At 43.6% G+C, this 12,535-nt stretch overlaps 1 protein-coding gene across 4 annotated transcripts in view; it reads right to left on the bottom strand.

Annotated features, from left to right (window-relative positions):
• Positions 1 to 12,535, bottom strand: part of MCF2L2 (MCF.2 cell line derived transforming sequence-like 2) — a 316,747-nt gene that overhangs the window by 276,610 nt on the left and 27,602 nt on the right. The gene's annotated exons all lie outside the window — the stretch shown is intronic.

Below are 12,535 nucleotides of genomic sequence, written 5' to 3'. Positions count from 1 at the left end.
TTCTGCAGTGGAAAAGGCATTTTAGCTGGAAAGTGATGTTGAATAAAGTACTTTAATGAGAAAACTGATGCAGGCCACAAGTTGAGTTGCATAGTATAGGGGAAACTGGCAGCAACTTCCCCATTGGTAAAAAAATAAAAAATAAATAATAAATAAATAAAAATGACTGTACAAGAATGCTAAGACCATGACTGCAGTGCAGAGGGAAATTCCGCATCAGCGGAACAAGACAAATATGAGCTGGAGTTTTCCGTACACAAGTAACGGCTTCTCTATTTCAGTTTCCTTCAAATCTTACATTCATTTTTGTTTAGAGCATAAAAAAAATATTAACATACAAATGATGTTGTGTGGTTGGGGATAACATATGGGAGGCAATAATGGGGATGAATTATTTCATTTTGTTTGCTGTTTTTAATTCTACCACTTGGAAAAACAGTTACACAACGATGTACACAGGAATGGGTGACTGACTTTGACAAAATCCTTATATATCATGTGCTTATTTCCCTATAGAATGTAATGCTGGTGAGCAGGGAACCCTTGCACCTTTGTCTTGTTTTATTCCTGACTAGATAAAAGCTTTTCAAAATGAGGGCTTAGCCCTATCTGCCCCTACCTCTAATCTCTGCTTTCACAGCTCCCTCTATCCACACCCAGTAAGTTTGAAATAGATAATTTTGCTTTCCCTTACTTTTAAGGAGTAATTTGGTACCGTCAAGTGGCCATTAGTGGTCACTGGTGGTACCTCACCTCAGAAATGAGTATTTAGGGTCCCATTTATCATTCAAAATTGTAGCTAAATTCCTGAAAATATTAAGTATCACCGTAATGTATCAGGAGGGACCGCAGAAGGAATCTCCAATCCCTGCTGTCTGTGTTCCCTCCTGCCCCAATGCCGGCCGCATCCCCCATAGGTCAGCAATAACCCCCCCCCAGCTCCCGGCTCAGCACATTGCAGGGACGGACTCCTTTCGGAGCTCTGTCCCTGCGCGGCAGGGATGATACACTCTGCCGTTAGGATCACATTTTAAGATGCGACCCTGGCTGGTAATATTCCACCCAGATCGCATTGATAAATTTATACATAGATTATAAAGTGCAACAGAATTCACAAGTACTACGTACTTGTTCTATTTTTTGATTCTCAAACAACCAACTGATCCCAGGCCGACACTGCTGTATGACTGGGACCACATAACCCACTAAGGACTTTTACCCTTGCAAACTGGATGGATCCATATGCAATATGTAGCACTTTACAGTATGTATAAAATTCCTATTTCCCTTCAGATTGTAATGGGCAGAGCACTCTGGCCCTTATTCTGATTGATGCGGACTTTACCGCGTTCTTACGGATCGCGTCTTTACGGCGTCTGCGCATGCGTGGAGAACGCTACGCGCATGTGCCACGCCTTGACTCGGTACCAGTTCGGACAAAGCCCGTCCAAAACTGGTCACCGCAATCAGTCGGGAAATAGGGGCGTATTATGGGCGTCATGCGGAATGACACATGGGCGTAGTTTCAAAGTGGGCAAAACGGGGCGGAAACATGGGCGGACACGGGGGAGTACACTTATGTTGGGGGGCGTACATTCGGAAATAATGCACGCGAGCAAAAAGGGCTGAAATGTGCGGTGTCCACAAGTGTACTATTGCTTTGCGGACACCACTCGTTCATGCGGTAGGCGAACGTACGCCTAATGACTACAACCATTAACACCTGAACCCAATACAATCTACTCCTTTACTCATTACTCACTAATAGGACGCTTGTCAGTGCTTTAATTGAAACCATTGCACTTCAATTGCTGTAAGGGTTAATGTGTGCAATGCATGTGTTAGGCATGCTTGTAAGGATATATTGGCATCTAATTGATTCCAATTCCAAATAAGCAGTTTTTTATGAGGATAGGTAATTGAATAAGTGGGTCATGTGATGTCTTGCAGAAGATACTTCATAGTGGGTTGTTTGGCGTAAATCCTCCGCTTACGTGCGGTAGCACCGCTTGGCTCCCGTTCGGATGCGGTATTCCCGAGCATACTCTGTAATACTCTGTAATACCGTGCCGAATCGGAGTGTTTCTCCCGCACACGCATGGTTTGTATGTCGTCCGTAAACACGCCCTGTTCTTAAAGAGTGAGTCCGTCCGAATGCGGAGGACACGTGGGCGTTTCTACGGACGATGGCCGCATGCGGCAAAACACCGTGGCGTGCGGACCGCTCCGTAAGAATGCGGGAATATCCGCACAGATCAGAATAAGGGCCACTGTTATTACACAGTCTTATTCCATTACTGCATCTGCCATTGTAAAGTGACACAGAATACAGTATGACGCTGTTATAGAAATATGTTATTAAATGACTCATTTTCATATAGTGGGAAAAAATCTATTCAGCACTTTGCTATTTCATGTTTTATTGTCTTAAATCTTCTATCAGTGACTCACAAACTCAGTCCTCAAGGAGCACTAATGGTCTATGTTATAAGTATATCCTTGCTTGGCCATAGGTGACTTAATTAGTACATCAATCAATATGATTTATCCAACAGTGAGGCCTGCGCAGTGTGACCCCTTTCTGTAACGATGCGCAGGCCGCACCACCAGGGCGGGGGCAGCTGGGCGTGCGGGCGGAGCGGCCGGGAGGAGAGCGATGATGTGCAACTGCAACAGTGTGGCCTGCGCAGGGTGACCTCTTACTGTCACGCTGCACAGGCCAAATGTCGGGTCGGGAGCAGCCGGCCAGCATCTGAGTGGGTGTTCAGACGCTACCCGGCATTAGAATGTGCGTGCGCAGTCTAATCCCGCAACCCCAGGATTGGATACTCCAATCCCAGGATTGAAATCCCACACACTTTGGGGCCACCCTAGCTGGAACATTATCACCTTGCGCATAACCTTGCACATAACGTTCTTTATGGGAATAGATACCACTTCTCCAAGCTTCATACATTTACCCCGATGCATCTCATTTGCGTTGGGCATCTCATACCATATGGTGTACAAAAAATCAGTTAAGTAAGAGCACATCTGTATGAAAGCCAGCAAGCCCCTATCCCTGCTGGACAGATCATACAGGCTGTCACATGGTCAAAGCCAGAGTTTCCCAAACTCTACCATTACAGCCCATGTATTAAGGATATCCATGCTTGAGCACAGGTGACTTAATTAGTACCATGGCCAATTTGATGTAACCATCTGGAACGAAATTAATGGCAAAAATACAAAGTCATTCGGGTAAATTTGCTAACATTTAAGTTCTATTGAAGATGGGATGTTGCCCATAGCAACCAATAATATGCTATCTATTATCTTTCAAGAGGTGCTAAATAAATAAGTAAGAATCTGATTGGTTGCTATGGGCAACCTCCCATCTTCAATAGAACTCCCCATCTTAGTAAATTAACCCCATTGTACATATTTTAATGGCCTAATTTGCAATTTGCTCTATCTATGCAACCAGAGTTTCAAATGGCTCGATGCCTCTCCCAATACAACAACAGTCATTCACATATTGCATTCTGCCAGTTCAGCAGGACTCCGTCGTTGTGGTGCAGTGTGTGTTTCAACTGTGTTTTAGCATTGATCTCCCAATGCCAAAGAGCATTCTTTGTTGGAAAACAAGATGTTTATGTAAGGGTAAGCGTATTTATTTATTTACTAACAGTTTCTTATATAGTGCACACATATTCCGCAGCGCTTTGCAGAGAATATTTTAACATTCACATCAGTCCCTGCTCCAATGAGCTTACAATCTATATTCCCTACCACATGTACATGAAGACACAGACATTGTTGGGAGTGAATTAGTATATTTTTGGATTGTGGGAGGAAACCGGAGTACCCGGAGGAAACCCACGCAAGTGCGGGGAGAATATACAAACTCTGCACAGTTTGGGCCGTGGTGGGAATCGAACCCATGACCTCAGTGCTGTGAGGCAGTAATGCTAACCATCACACCATCCGTGATGCCCCAAGAGTACAGGGTGACCACGCAAATCCAAGGAAAATGAGACTAAAGGCCCATACACACTTAAAGATTTTCATTTCAAAAGACTTTGCCAAAATCTTTGATAGATATATCTTTCCCCAAAGTAGTGCGTACACACTGAGCTATTTTCCCTAAAGAGCAAGAGATTTTCAGGAGGCAAAAGACTTTGCTGAAAATCTTTCATTATAAATGGGCTGGGTTTGAATTTCAAGGGTTCCATATATACAGTGCATTGGTGGCAGTGGGCATATAAATATATAAACATTGGTGGGCAGTGTTGGCACTAATTTATGCATTGCTGGCACAGACCAGCAATGTATACGTTAGCGCCAACACTGCCCACCAATGTTTATATATATTTATATGCCCACTGCCACAAATGTATATTTACTTAAATGAAAACTGCCCACGTATGTATTTATTTAAATGGCATGCATGTACTAGACGGGGTGCGCATCCCCCCCCCCCTTGTGCCCCTGGAGCGACTCGGCCGCATAATTCCCCCGTGGAGCACCGCGCTAGCCACATAAACCCCCCCCCCCCTCAGTGGACCGGGTAAGCACCAACCAACCGCCTCCCCCCCAGCCTGGGGCGCCCCGTGCCCTACACCGTCCCCAGCAGATAATGACGCACACAGCTGGCCACCAATGTTTATATTTTTATATGCCCACTGCCACCAATGTATTCATTTAAATGCACCAACAATATAATATAATATATTATATAATATATTATATTTATATTATATTTATATATATATATGTATATAATATATATATAATATATTTATAAATATATATATATATATATAAATAAATATATATATATATATATATATATATAAATATTTATATATATATATATAAATATATATATATTTATTTATATATATATATATATATTTATTTATATATATATATATATATTATATATATATATATATATATATATATATATAAGGTGCATTTAATAAATTCATTGGTGGCAGTGGGCAGAAAAATATAAACATTGGTGGCCAGCAGGGGTTAGCAGAGAGCAGTGCTGTCTGCTCCGTAGTTAGCAAGGCTGGGGGCGGGGCCAGCCTGGCTGGGGAGCAGGGCTCTGCAGCAGCAGCAGCAGCAGCATCCAGCCGGCGGACCAGAAGGAGCACAGGGTGAGTACAGACAGGCGAGGGGGCGGGGGGCGGTCCGCCGGGCTGAAAGTGGTTAATCTTTCAGCCCGGCAGGCGTACACACATGGCGATGATGGATGAAAAACATCCATCATCGCCACATCTGCTGGTAAAACAGCAGATGAACCACTTTTCTAGCGATGATGCGGGAGCGCGCATCATCGCTAGTCGGCAATCTCCGGGGCATACACACTGGGCGATTTTCGGCCGAAAATCGCTCAAAACGGCTGTTTTGACCGATTTTCAGCTGAAAATCGTCAAGTGTGTATGGGCCTTAATTTAAGAGAACTTTCTACATAGTCAGTGCAAGTCCACTCTGCGTGCAAGCTGAGAACCTGTAATCCCTTATATCACTGTCTAGCATGCGTCAGGGCAACATTTAATCATGAGGCCCTACTGGTTGCATTAGGTACAGGCTCTTCATGCAGGTGATAAAGTAAAAGCATGGAGAATTTAGTGATGCGATATTACAGAACATGAAAGATGAGTTAGTTTTACCAAGTTTTATTTTTTAGTGATGAAGCAAGTTCATCTAAGCCAGTGGTTCCAACCTGGGCTACTAGTGTACCCCTGTGGGTACTCTGCAGACCAGTTGGAGGTACTTGAAAATAATATTGGTAATGGTGGAAGATGAAAAAGTATTTTGATGGCAGAAGAAGACCCATTGCTAGAGAAGAACCATGTTGTGTCACTTATGGTTCTGTCTTCAGCGTCATCAGCGTCTCATTGTGCTTTTGCCTGACCAGCAATCCAATGGGAGCTTCCCATGCTGCCCTCAGACATCAGCGATCATCTGCCCAGCGCTGACACAGGTGGAGGAAGCAGCGGCATTAATCCTTCAGGTGTTAGTGGGAACCCTGGAGACAATACACAACCAGCGGCCAGATAAAGAAGGGCACGATTCCTGTCCGCTACTCCTTAATATAAGGACACGCATAAGGATACGCATACCGCTCACTTACACTCCACTCATAAGTAATGTCTATATTTTATATTTAGAGGAGGGGGTACTCATCAATGAAAAGCCTAATCAACTGTCTCTTGTCACAACTTGATGACGATTCTGCCACATTGGCGCCTGCAGGTTTTCCAAATGACACACTGCTGTACGAAGACTTTGCACTACATATTTGGCACCTAAAATAACCAGACATTATACCCAGGGACATTTTCTCAGTGGCATATCAATAGCCCCGCAGACCCTGCGGTGGCAGGGAGGCACTGTATAGATGCAGGCACCGGGGGTCTGCAGGGCTATTGTAATACCGCTGCCACTGCCGTGAGCTCACCTGCCACCTCTGTGGCCGGTGGCCGGAGCCCGGGACCCACTTCTGCTTCTAACTCCAAAAGCTGTACCTCTGTGGTCCCGGCTCTCCTGTCCGCTCCTGGCTACTACAGCTTCTAATCTAAACGGACCATCACAAAATGTCTGCCCCCATACAGCAGAAAACTGTCTGCTGTATGTGGGAGGACATTTTGTGATGGTCCGTTTACATTAGACGCTGTAGTAGCCAGGACCAGACAGGGTAGCCGGGACCATAGAGGTACAGCTGTACTGCTAAAGCAGCTTTTGGAGTGGGGGGGTTAACTTTGCTGTGGGGGGGTTAACTGGGGGGGCTGCCGAAACTGCAAAAATTGTAGTTACACCACTGCATTTTCTTGTTGGGAAATATCAAAACCATATTTTGTACCATCATTTGAATGACCTAAAAAAACAAATCACGAGAGGAAGAGAAGAGACGTGTTGGACAAAGTCAACTATTGTCCCAATATTGTCGGTAAAGTAGGTGGAGAGCACATAGAGCATTTATAAAATGGTTAGTAAAATTTGAGAGCTCATTAAATTGTTAGTAATTATTTGTTTAATTGTAACATGCTGCCATCATGAAATATATTAATTTGTCGTTTGGAGCACCTTTTTCAACATACTTGTTTTAAAATCAATATAAGATTTGTTAACTGCTACAATGTGAAACTGTGAAAAGAGGTGAAGAGGACACACATGGAAAGTCAGATAAGGGACAGAGAGAGAGTGCATGATTCAGCCTCGGAGATTGAGCTGATTTGATTGCAGCTGTCTGATGGTTTCTTTACTGGGCAGGTGTGGGAGCCAGAGTGTGCACGTACCATGCTGCTGCTGCTGCTCTGGACAGAGTGTGGGGAAAGCCATAGCTTGATTGACAGGTTGCATGTGTTCGGGGGCGAGAAGGGGATGTGTTACAGAAAAGGCAGGCTTTTCACCTCGGTCTCATGGACGTGCCAAAGCCAGCAGCTGCTGCTGCATTAACATGGCTTCTCAGATCCTGTAGCAAGGCCCAGAGAGCCAAAAGTTGGGGATGGAGGGAATTGTAATAAAGGTGCATACACATAGAACGATGCCATAAGCATTCCAACATCCTTCACGAGTGTATCAAATCGCTCATTGTGCATACACACGGAACAATTTGGTACAATTCACAAAGTTTGGTATATGATCTATCTGCATGCAGGGAAGATCATAGACCATCGTTAATGATCGGCGGGTACTCGCATCATTAACGATGCACAGAATGATTTGAACGATTGGTAGTTCCCATCGATCGGGAATGCCCACATTCTCCTTTAAATCGTTCCATGTGTAAGTAAGAGAGGGAAACAGAGAGTGCAAGACCAGTATATACATATAGATCACTTTTCTTTCTGGACATGTTTAACTGTTTTATCTCTTTCTGGGCCAAATGTACCAAGCTTTTAAAAGTGATAATGTGGAGCATGGGTCCTCAAACTGCGGCCCTCCAGATGTTGTGAAACTACAAATCCCAGCATGCCTTGCCACAGTTTTAACACTAACTTATAGCAAAACTGTGGCTAGGCATGCTGGGATTTGTAGTTTCACAACATCTGGAGGGCCGCAGTTTGAGGACCCATGAGAGTGAAAAACAATCAGCCAATCAGCTCTTTCATGTCATTTTTAAACCCAGCCTGTAACATATCAGTTAGGAGCTTATTGGCTGGCTATTTATCACTCTCCGTTTTATCACTGTTTGAAGCTTGATACATCTGGTCCTCTCTCTCTACCTGTCTCCAATGTAGCCGGCTGAGGAGGTAAACAACAGTCTATATAAAATAAGTTTAGTGTGGTAACAGATCACAGACATTAATTACAAGAGACATGGGACGGGATGCTGTAACATCCATGCCCCCCGGTCCACCGCACATCGCCGGCTACCGCAGAGATAATTATTGCATATGCTGTAACATATGCAATATTTATGGCAAACGACAGCTCTTGCGTTAAGATCTGGCCGGCAATATGCAGTGGCTCCCGGCGGCTCCCCCCTCCCTCCCTTACCCGGCCTGGATGCTGCTGCTGCCGGGCGGCCTCTCCTCCTCCCTGCACCCGGAAGAGGATTACAGTGCAGGGAGGAGGAGGTCACGGACACAGGTGGTGGTGGGTGGGGTCGGAGCAGAGCGGCGGGGGGTTGCGGTAGAAGCCCATAGGCTTCAATGGGGCATTGTCAGCCCCCCATCGCGGTAACCCGGCGTTTTTTTTTTTAGAGAATCCCACAATACAGTAAAAACCCCAATAACTGGGTTTTTACCACATTTCTCCCATCTCCCCCATGGATTTGTTACACATATGGAAAAAATTGCCCTCATTAAAAGTAGATTATTATATAAAAACATGACACCAAATATATTGAATAGTCCAAAAGACCTTGTCAAACTGAGAATACCAGTAACAAATATATTGAATAGTCCAAAAGACCTGGTCAAACTGAGAATACCAGTAACACAGAAAGGGAACCCATAAAAGTAGCTTTTGGTACTAAACAGTGCAGGGAAATTGTTAGAAGAGGAAAAGTGCCTAGCTCACCTCCTTTGTTAAGTCAGCTCAATGCAGGATATAGTAAGAAGTTCTTTGACAGTAATATTCCAGTCTGAAAAGGCAATGAAGTACAGTAGCAGTATAGGATCAGCATGGTTTGCTCTCCTGTTTATCCTCACTCACTGACGCATTTCCACGCTGAATATGAATACTTGAAAGATATCATGTCATTGAATATGACCTTATCTTAATGTCACTCATTCAGAGCCTTTGAGGGAGAGTTATCAAATCTTGCAGAGAGATAAAGTGGGGTAGAGATAAAATATTAACCAATCAGCTTGTAATTGTCATTTTACAGGCTTTGCTAGAAAATAACAAGCTGGTTGATTGGTATTTCAAGATTGTTACATGGTTTCCCACTTACCTGTTTGCTGCTTACACTCCTTTGACTTGTTATTGATTTTTTATCTATTATTATTATTGTTGTTGTAAGATTTAGCTTATTATTTGTTTAAAAAAGTGCAAAATATTTTCTTAATTAAGGTAAATGGTGTTCATATTAATCAACAGATAAGATTTATAAGGGTGTTTTACTGATATGTTGACCAAACTACAGCAGTGAACTCAACATGTAGTATTCCAGCAACTATGGAAACATTTCAGCATTTCTTGCTAGTTTTGTTAATAGAGCATGATAAAATTGTGCCAGGAGTGCTGGGATGTATAGTTCCACTGCAGTGTCATTATTGTTATTGTTGTCTCCTGTTGAAACGCACATTTCCAGGGTTAGCTGGAGCGCAAAAAGAGAGTCCAGTATCGGAAACTGACACTCTGCGCTCAGTTCCGCCACATGGAACGCATACTTCCGGGCATGTTGAAACGCAAGCTTCCAGAAAGCGGATTCATGACGCACTTCCAGTTCCGGTCAGCGTGACCGGGTGCCGGAATTTTGGCGCCTTTTTCCTCTATTTAAACAGCTCCAGCCACATGCTACAGTATGCTCCTGATGAAGGAACAGAAGGTCTGAAATACATTGAGCAACTGTACCCGTGGCTGGAGGACAGTATCGTTATTCTGGGAGGACCATCCTAATCGCTTGTATCAACACTGTGTTCTGGCTAAGAAAGGACCCTTTTCCAGGCATCCTAATTCGGAACCACAGGCAGTGGGTGGTGAGATCCTCCATGTTTTATCACCGGCTGGTGATTATACGCTTGTTTTACCCTACCTTTGTGAGTGCAACCATTGAATAAATTGTTCCCCCCTGTTTGCAAAGGTGTCGCACTAAGGCCCTTATTCAGATCTGATCGCAGTACAAATTTGTTCTCAAAATGGGCAAAACCATGTACACTGCAGGTGGGGCAGATGTAACTTGTGCAGAGAGAAGTAGATTTGTGTGAGTTATTTTCTTTCTGTGCAGGGTAAATACTGGCTGCATTATTTTTACACTGCAAATAAGATTTCGGTTTCAACACACACCACCCAAAATTAACTCTATCTGCACATGTTACATTTGCCCCACCTGCAGTGCACATGGTTTTGCCCATTTTGAGAACAAATTTGTACTGCGATCAGATCTGAATAAGGGCCTATGTCATTTCTTTTTTAGAAAGTGCCAAGGGACAAAAGTGAATCATATAATCCTTTGAAAAATTGTGATACAGACTACCTCCAATCATTGGAGAGGCTTCTCGCTATGATTCACTAAAAGTGTAAGTGTCTTTGTCTTACACATCTCCAACCTCAGCGCCCAGGACACTGATATCTTTATTTTGGTCTACATGTTTTTTCAAGTATAACTTGGTCAGTGTTCAGAGCAGCTTTGGACTATCTTGCGCAACTGCACATATCTCTCTGTTCTGTTGTATTTTTTTTATAGAAAAGCTCACAAGTTTTTTACATTAACATTTTAGAACATGTGTTTGTGGAGATCGCCATCTGCTGGTGGAGTTTAATAAATATTCAGGATATAGGGATTATTCTGATGCACTCGGAAAGACACCATCACTCTCTAATGAGCAAAACCATATGCACTGCAGGTGGGGCTGATGTAACATGTGCAGAGTGAGTTAGATTTGGGTGTTTTATTATTTCTGTGCAGGGTAAATACTGGCTGCTTTATTTTTACACTGCAATATAGATCAGTTTGAATTACACCACCCACCCAAATCTAACTCTCTCTGCACATGTTACATCAGCCCCACCTGCAATGCACATGGTTTTGTCCATTAGAGAGTAATTGTGCCTTTCTGAGTGAATCAGGATAACCCCCATGGGCAGGGAACACTTTTCTATGATATTTATATGACATTAATCTTTCTTTTATTGTTCTTTGCTCATTTATGTATTGTCAGGTGCTGCGGAACCCTTGTGGCATCATATAAATAAACAATAATAATAAACTATAATAAGAATAATAATAATAGTTAGCTTTTGCTTGCAAGGTTATTTTCAATCTTGCATGCAGGGACGTGCAGTCAGGGGAGGCAGTGCTTCCCCTGTCATTTTGTTCAAAATTATACAAATAATATACCTATGACGGAGGGGGGTTGGCGGAGGTGGGGCAAAGTCGTGGGCGAAAAATGCCCAATAAAATAAATGGTAATTGCGGCACTTCTATAATTGCTTCATTGACAGGCGCTGCTGTGATTGTAACAAGGGGGGGGGGGTAGGCAGCTCTCCCAATGACATACACAACTAAGTAAATCAATAAAAAAGAATTGTGATACATGATTAAATAAATGTAAAGGTAAACACAATTAAAATAAAAAAAATAGCTATTTCAGGAATATGTGCACATTAGTTAAAGGACACATAAATCTGGTAGATCCAGCTGCTGTCCAATCACAGCAGCCCCTGTCAATAAAGCTAGAGGCTCTGCTTTTTACCAGCTCTCCCCTCCCTGCATGACCTCTGGCTCTCCTGGCTCTGAGTATTGCTATTTTTCTTTTTTCCCCAGGGGTTGGAGGCGGTTGTGGCGCTGGCGGGGGTTGTCGGCGGTGGCAACTGCAGGGGTGGCAGCGGCGACGGCAGGGGGTGTAGGAGGCGGGGAGGGTATTGGCTAAGGCCGGCAGGGGGGGCTGGGTGTGGTGGCGGCGGTGAGTGGCTGTGCCTCTCTGGACACAGCCACCAATGCACATTACTGCTTGTATGAAGTGCAAAGGATAACATATTTCTGAATGCCCGTAGTCTAATTTTTCAGCTTTATGTTTAACAAAATATAACTGACAAATCATACATTGTTTTTGGGTGTGGTACATTAGATCAACAATGTCTAGGTCAACAATCAATAGGCTGAACCCAAAAGGTAGACACCAGCAATAGGTTAACACGTAAAAAATTTCCATGTTTTTAAGCAAGGTGTATTGCCAGACATAGTATATTTATATAGTCATTTTGTAGCTGAGGACCGGGGCTTTCCAACGAGCTCAGCCCCGCATCACTAGACCCCCGGGAACCGGAGATACCGCCAGGCAAACCTGGAACATATTCCCCATAGTATATCATAGGACCCTCTAATTCCGACCCCAACCCAGTTGGGGTCCCTCTAAACCCCGACCCC

Source organism: Crinia signifera, chromosome 3, assembly GCF_055691185.1.
Source record: "Crinia signifera chromosome 3, ASM5569118v1, whole genome shotgun sequence".
In the NCBI taxonomy this organism is placed as follows: domain Eukaryota; kingdom Metazoa; phylum Chordata; class Amphibia; order Anura; family Myobatrachidae; genus Crinia; species Crinia signifera.
This window is presented reverse-complemented; position numbering and strand designations above follow the sequence as displayed.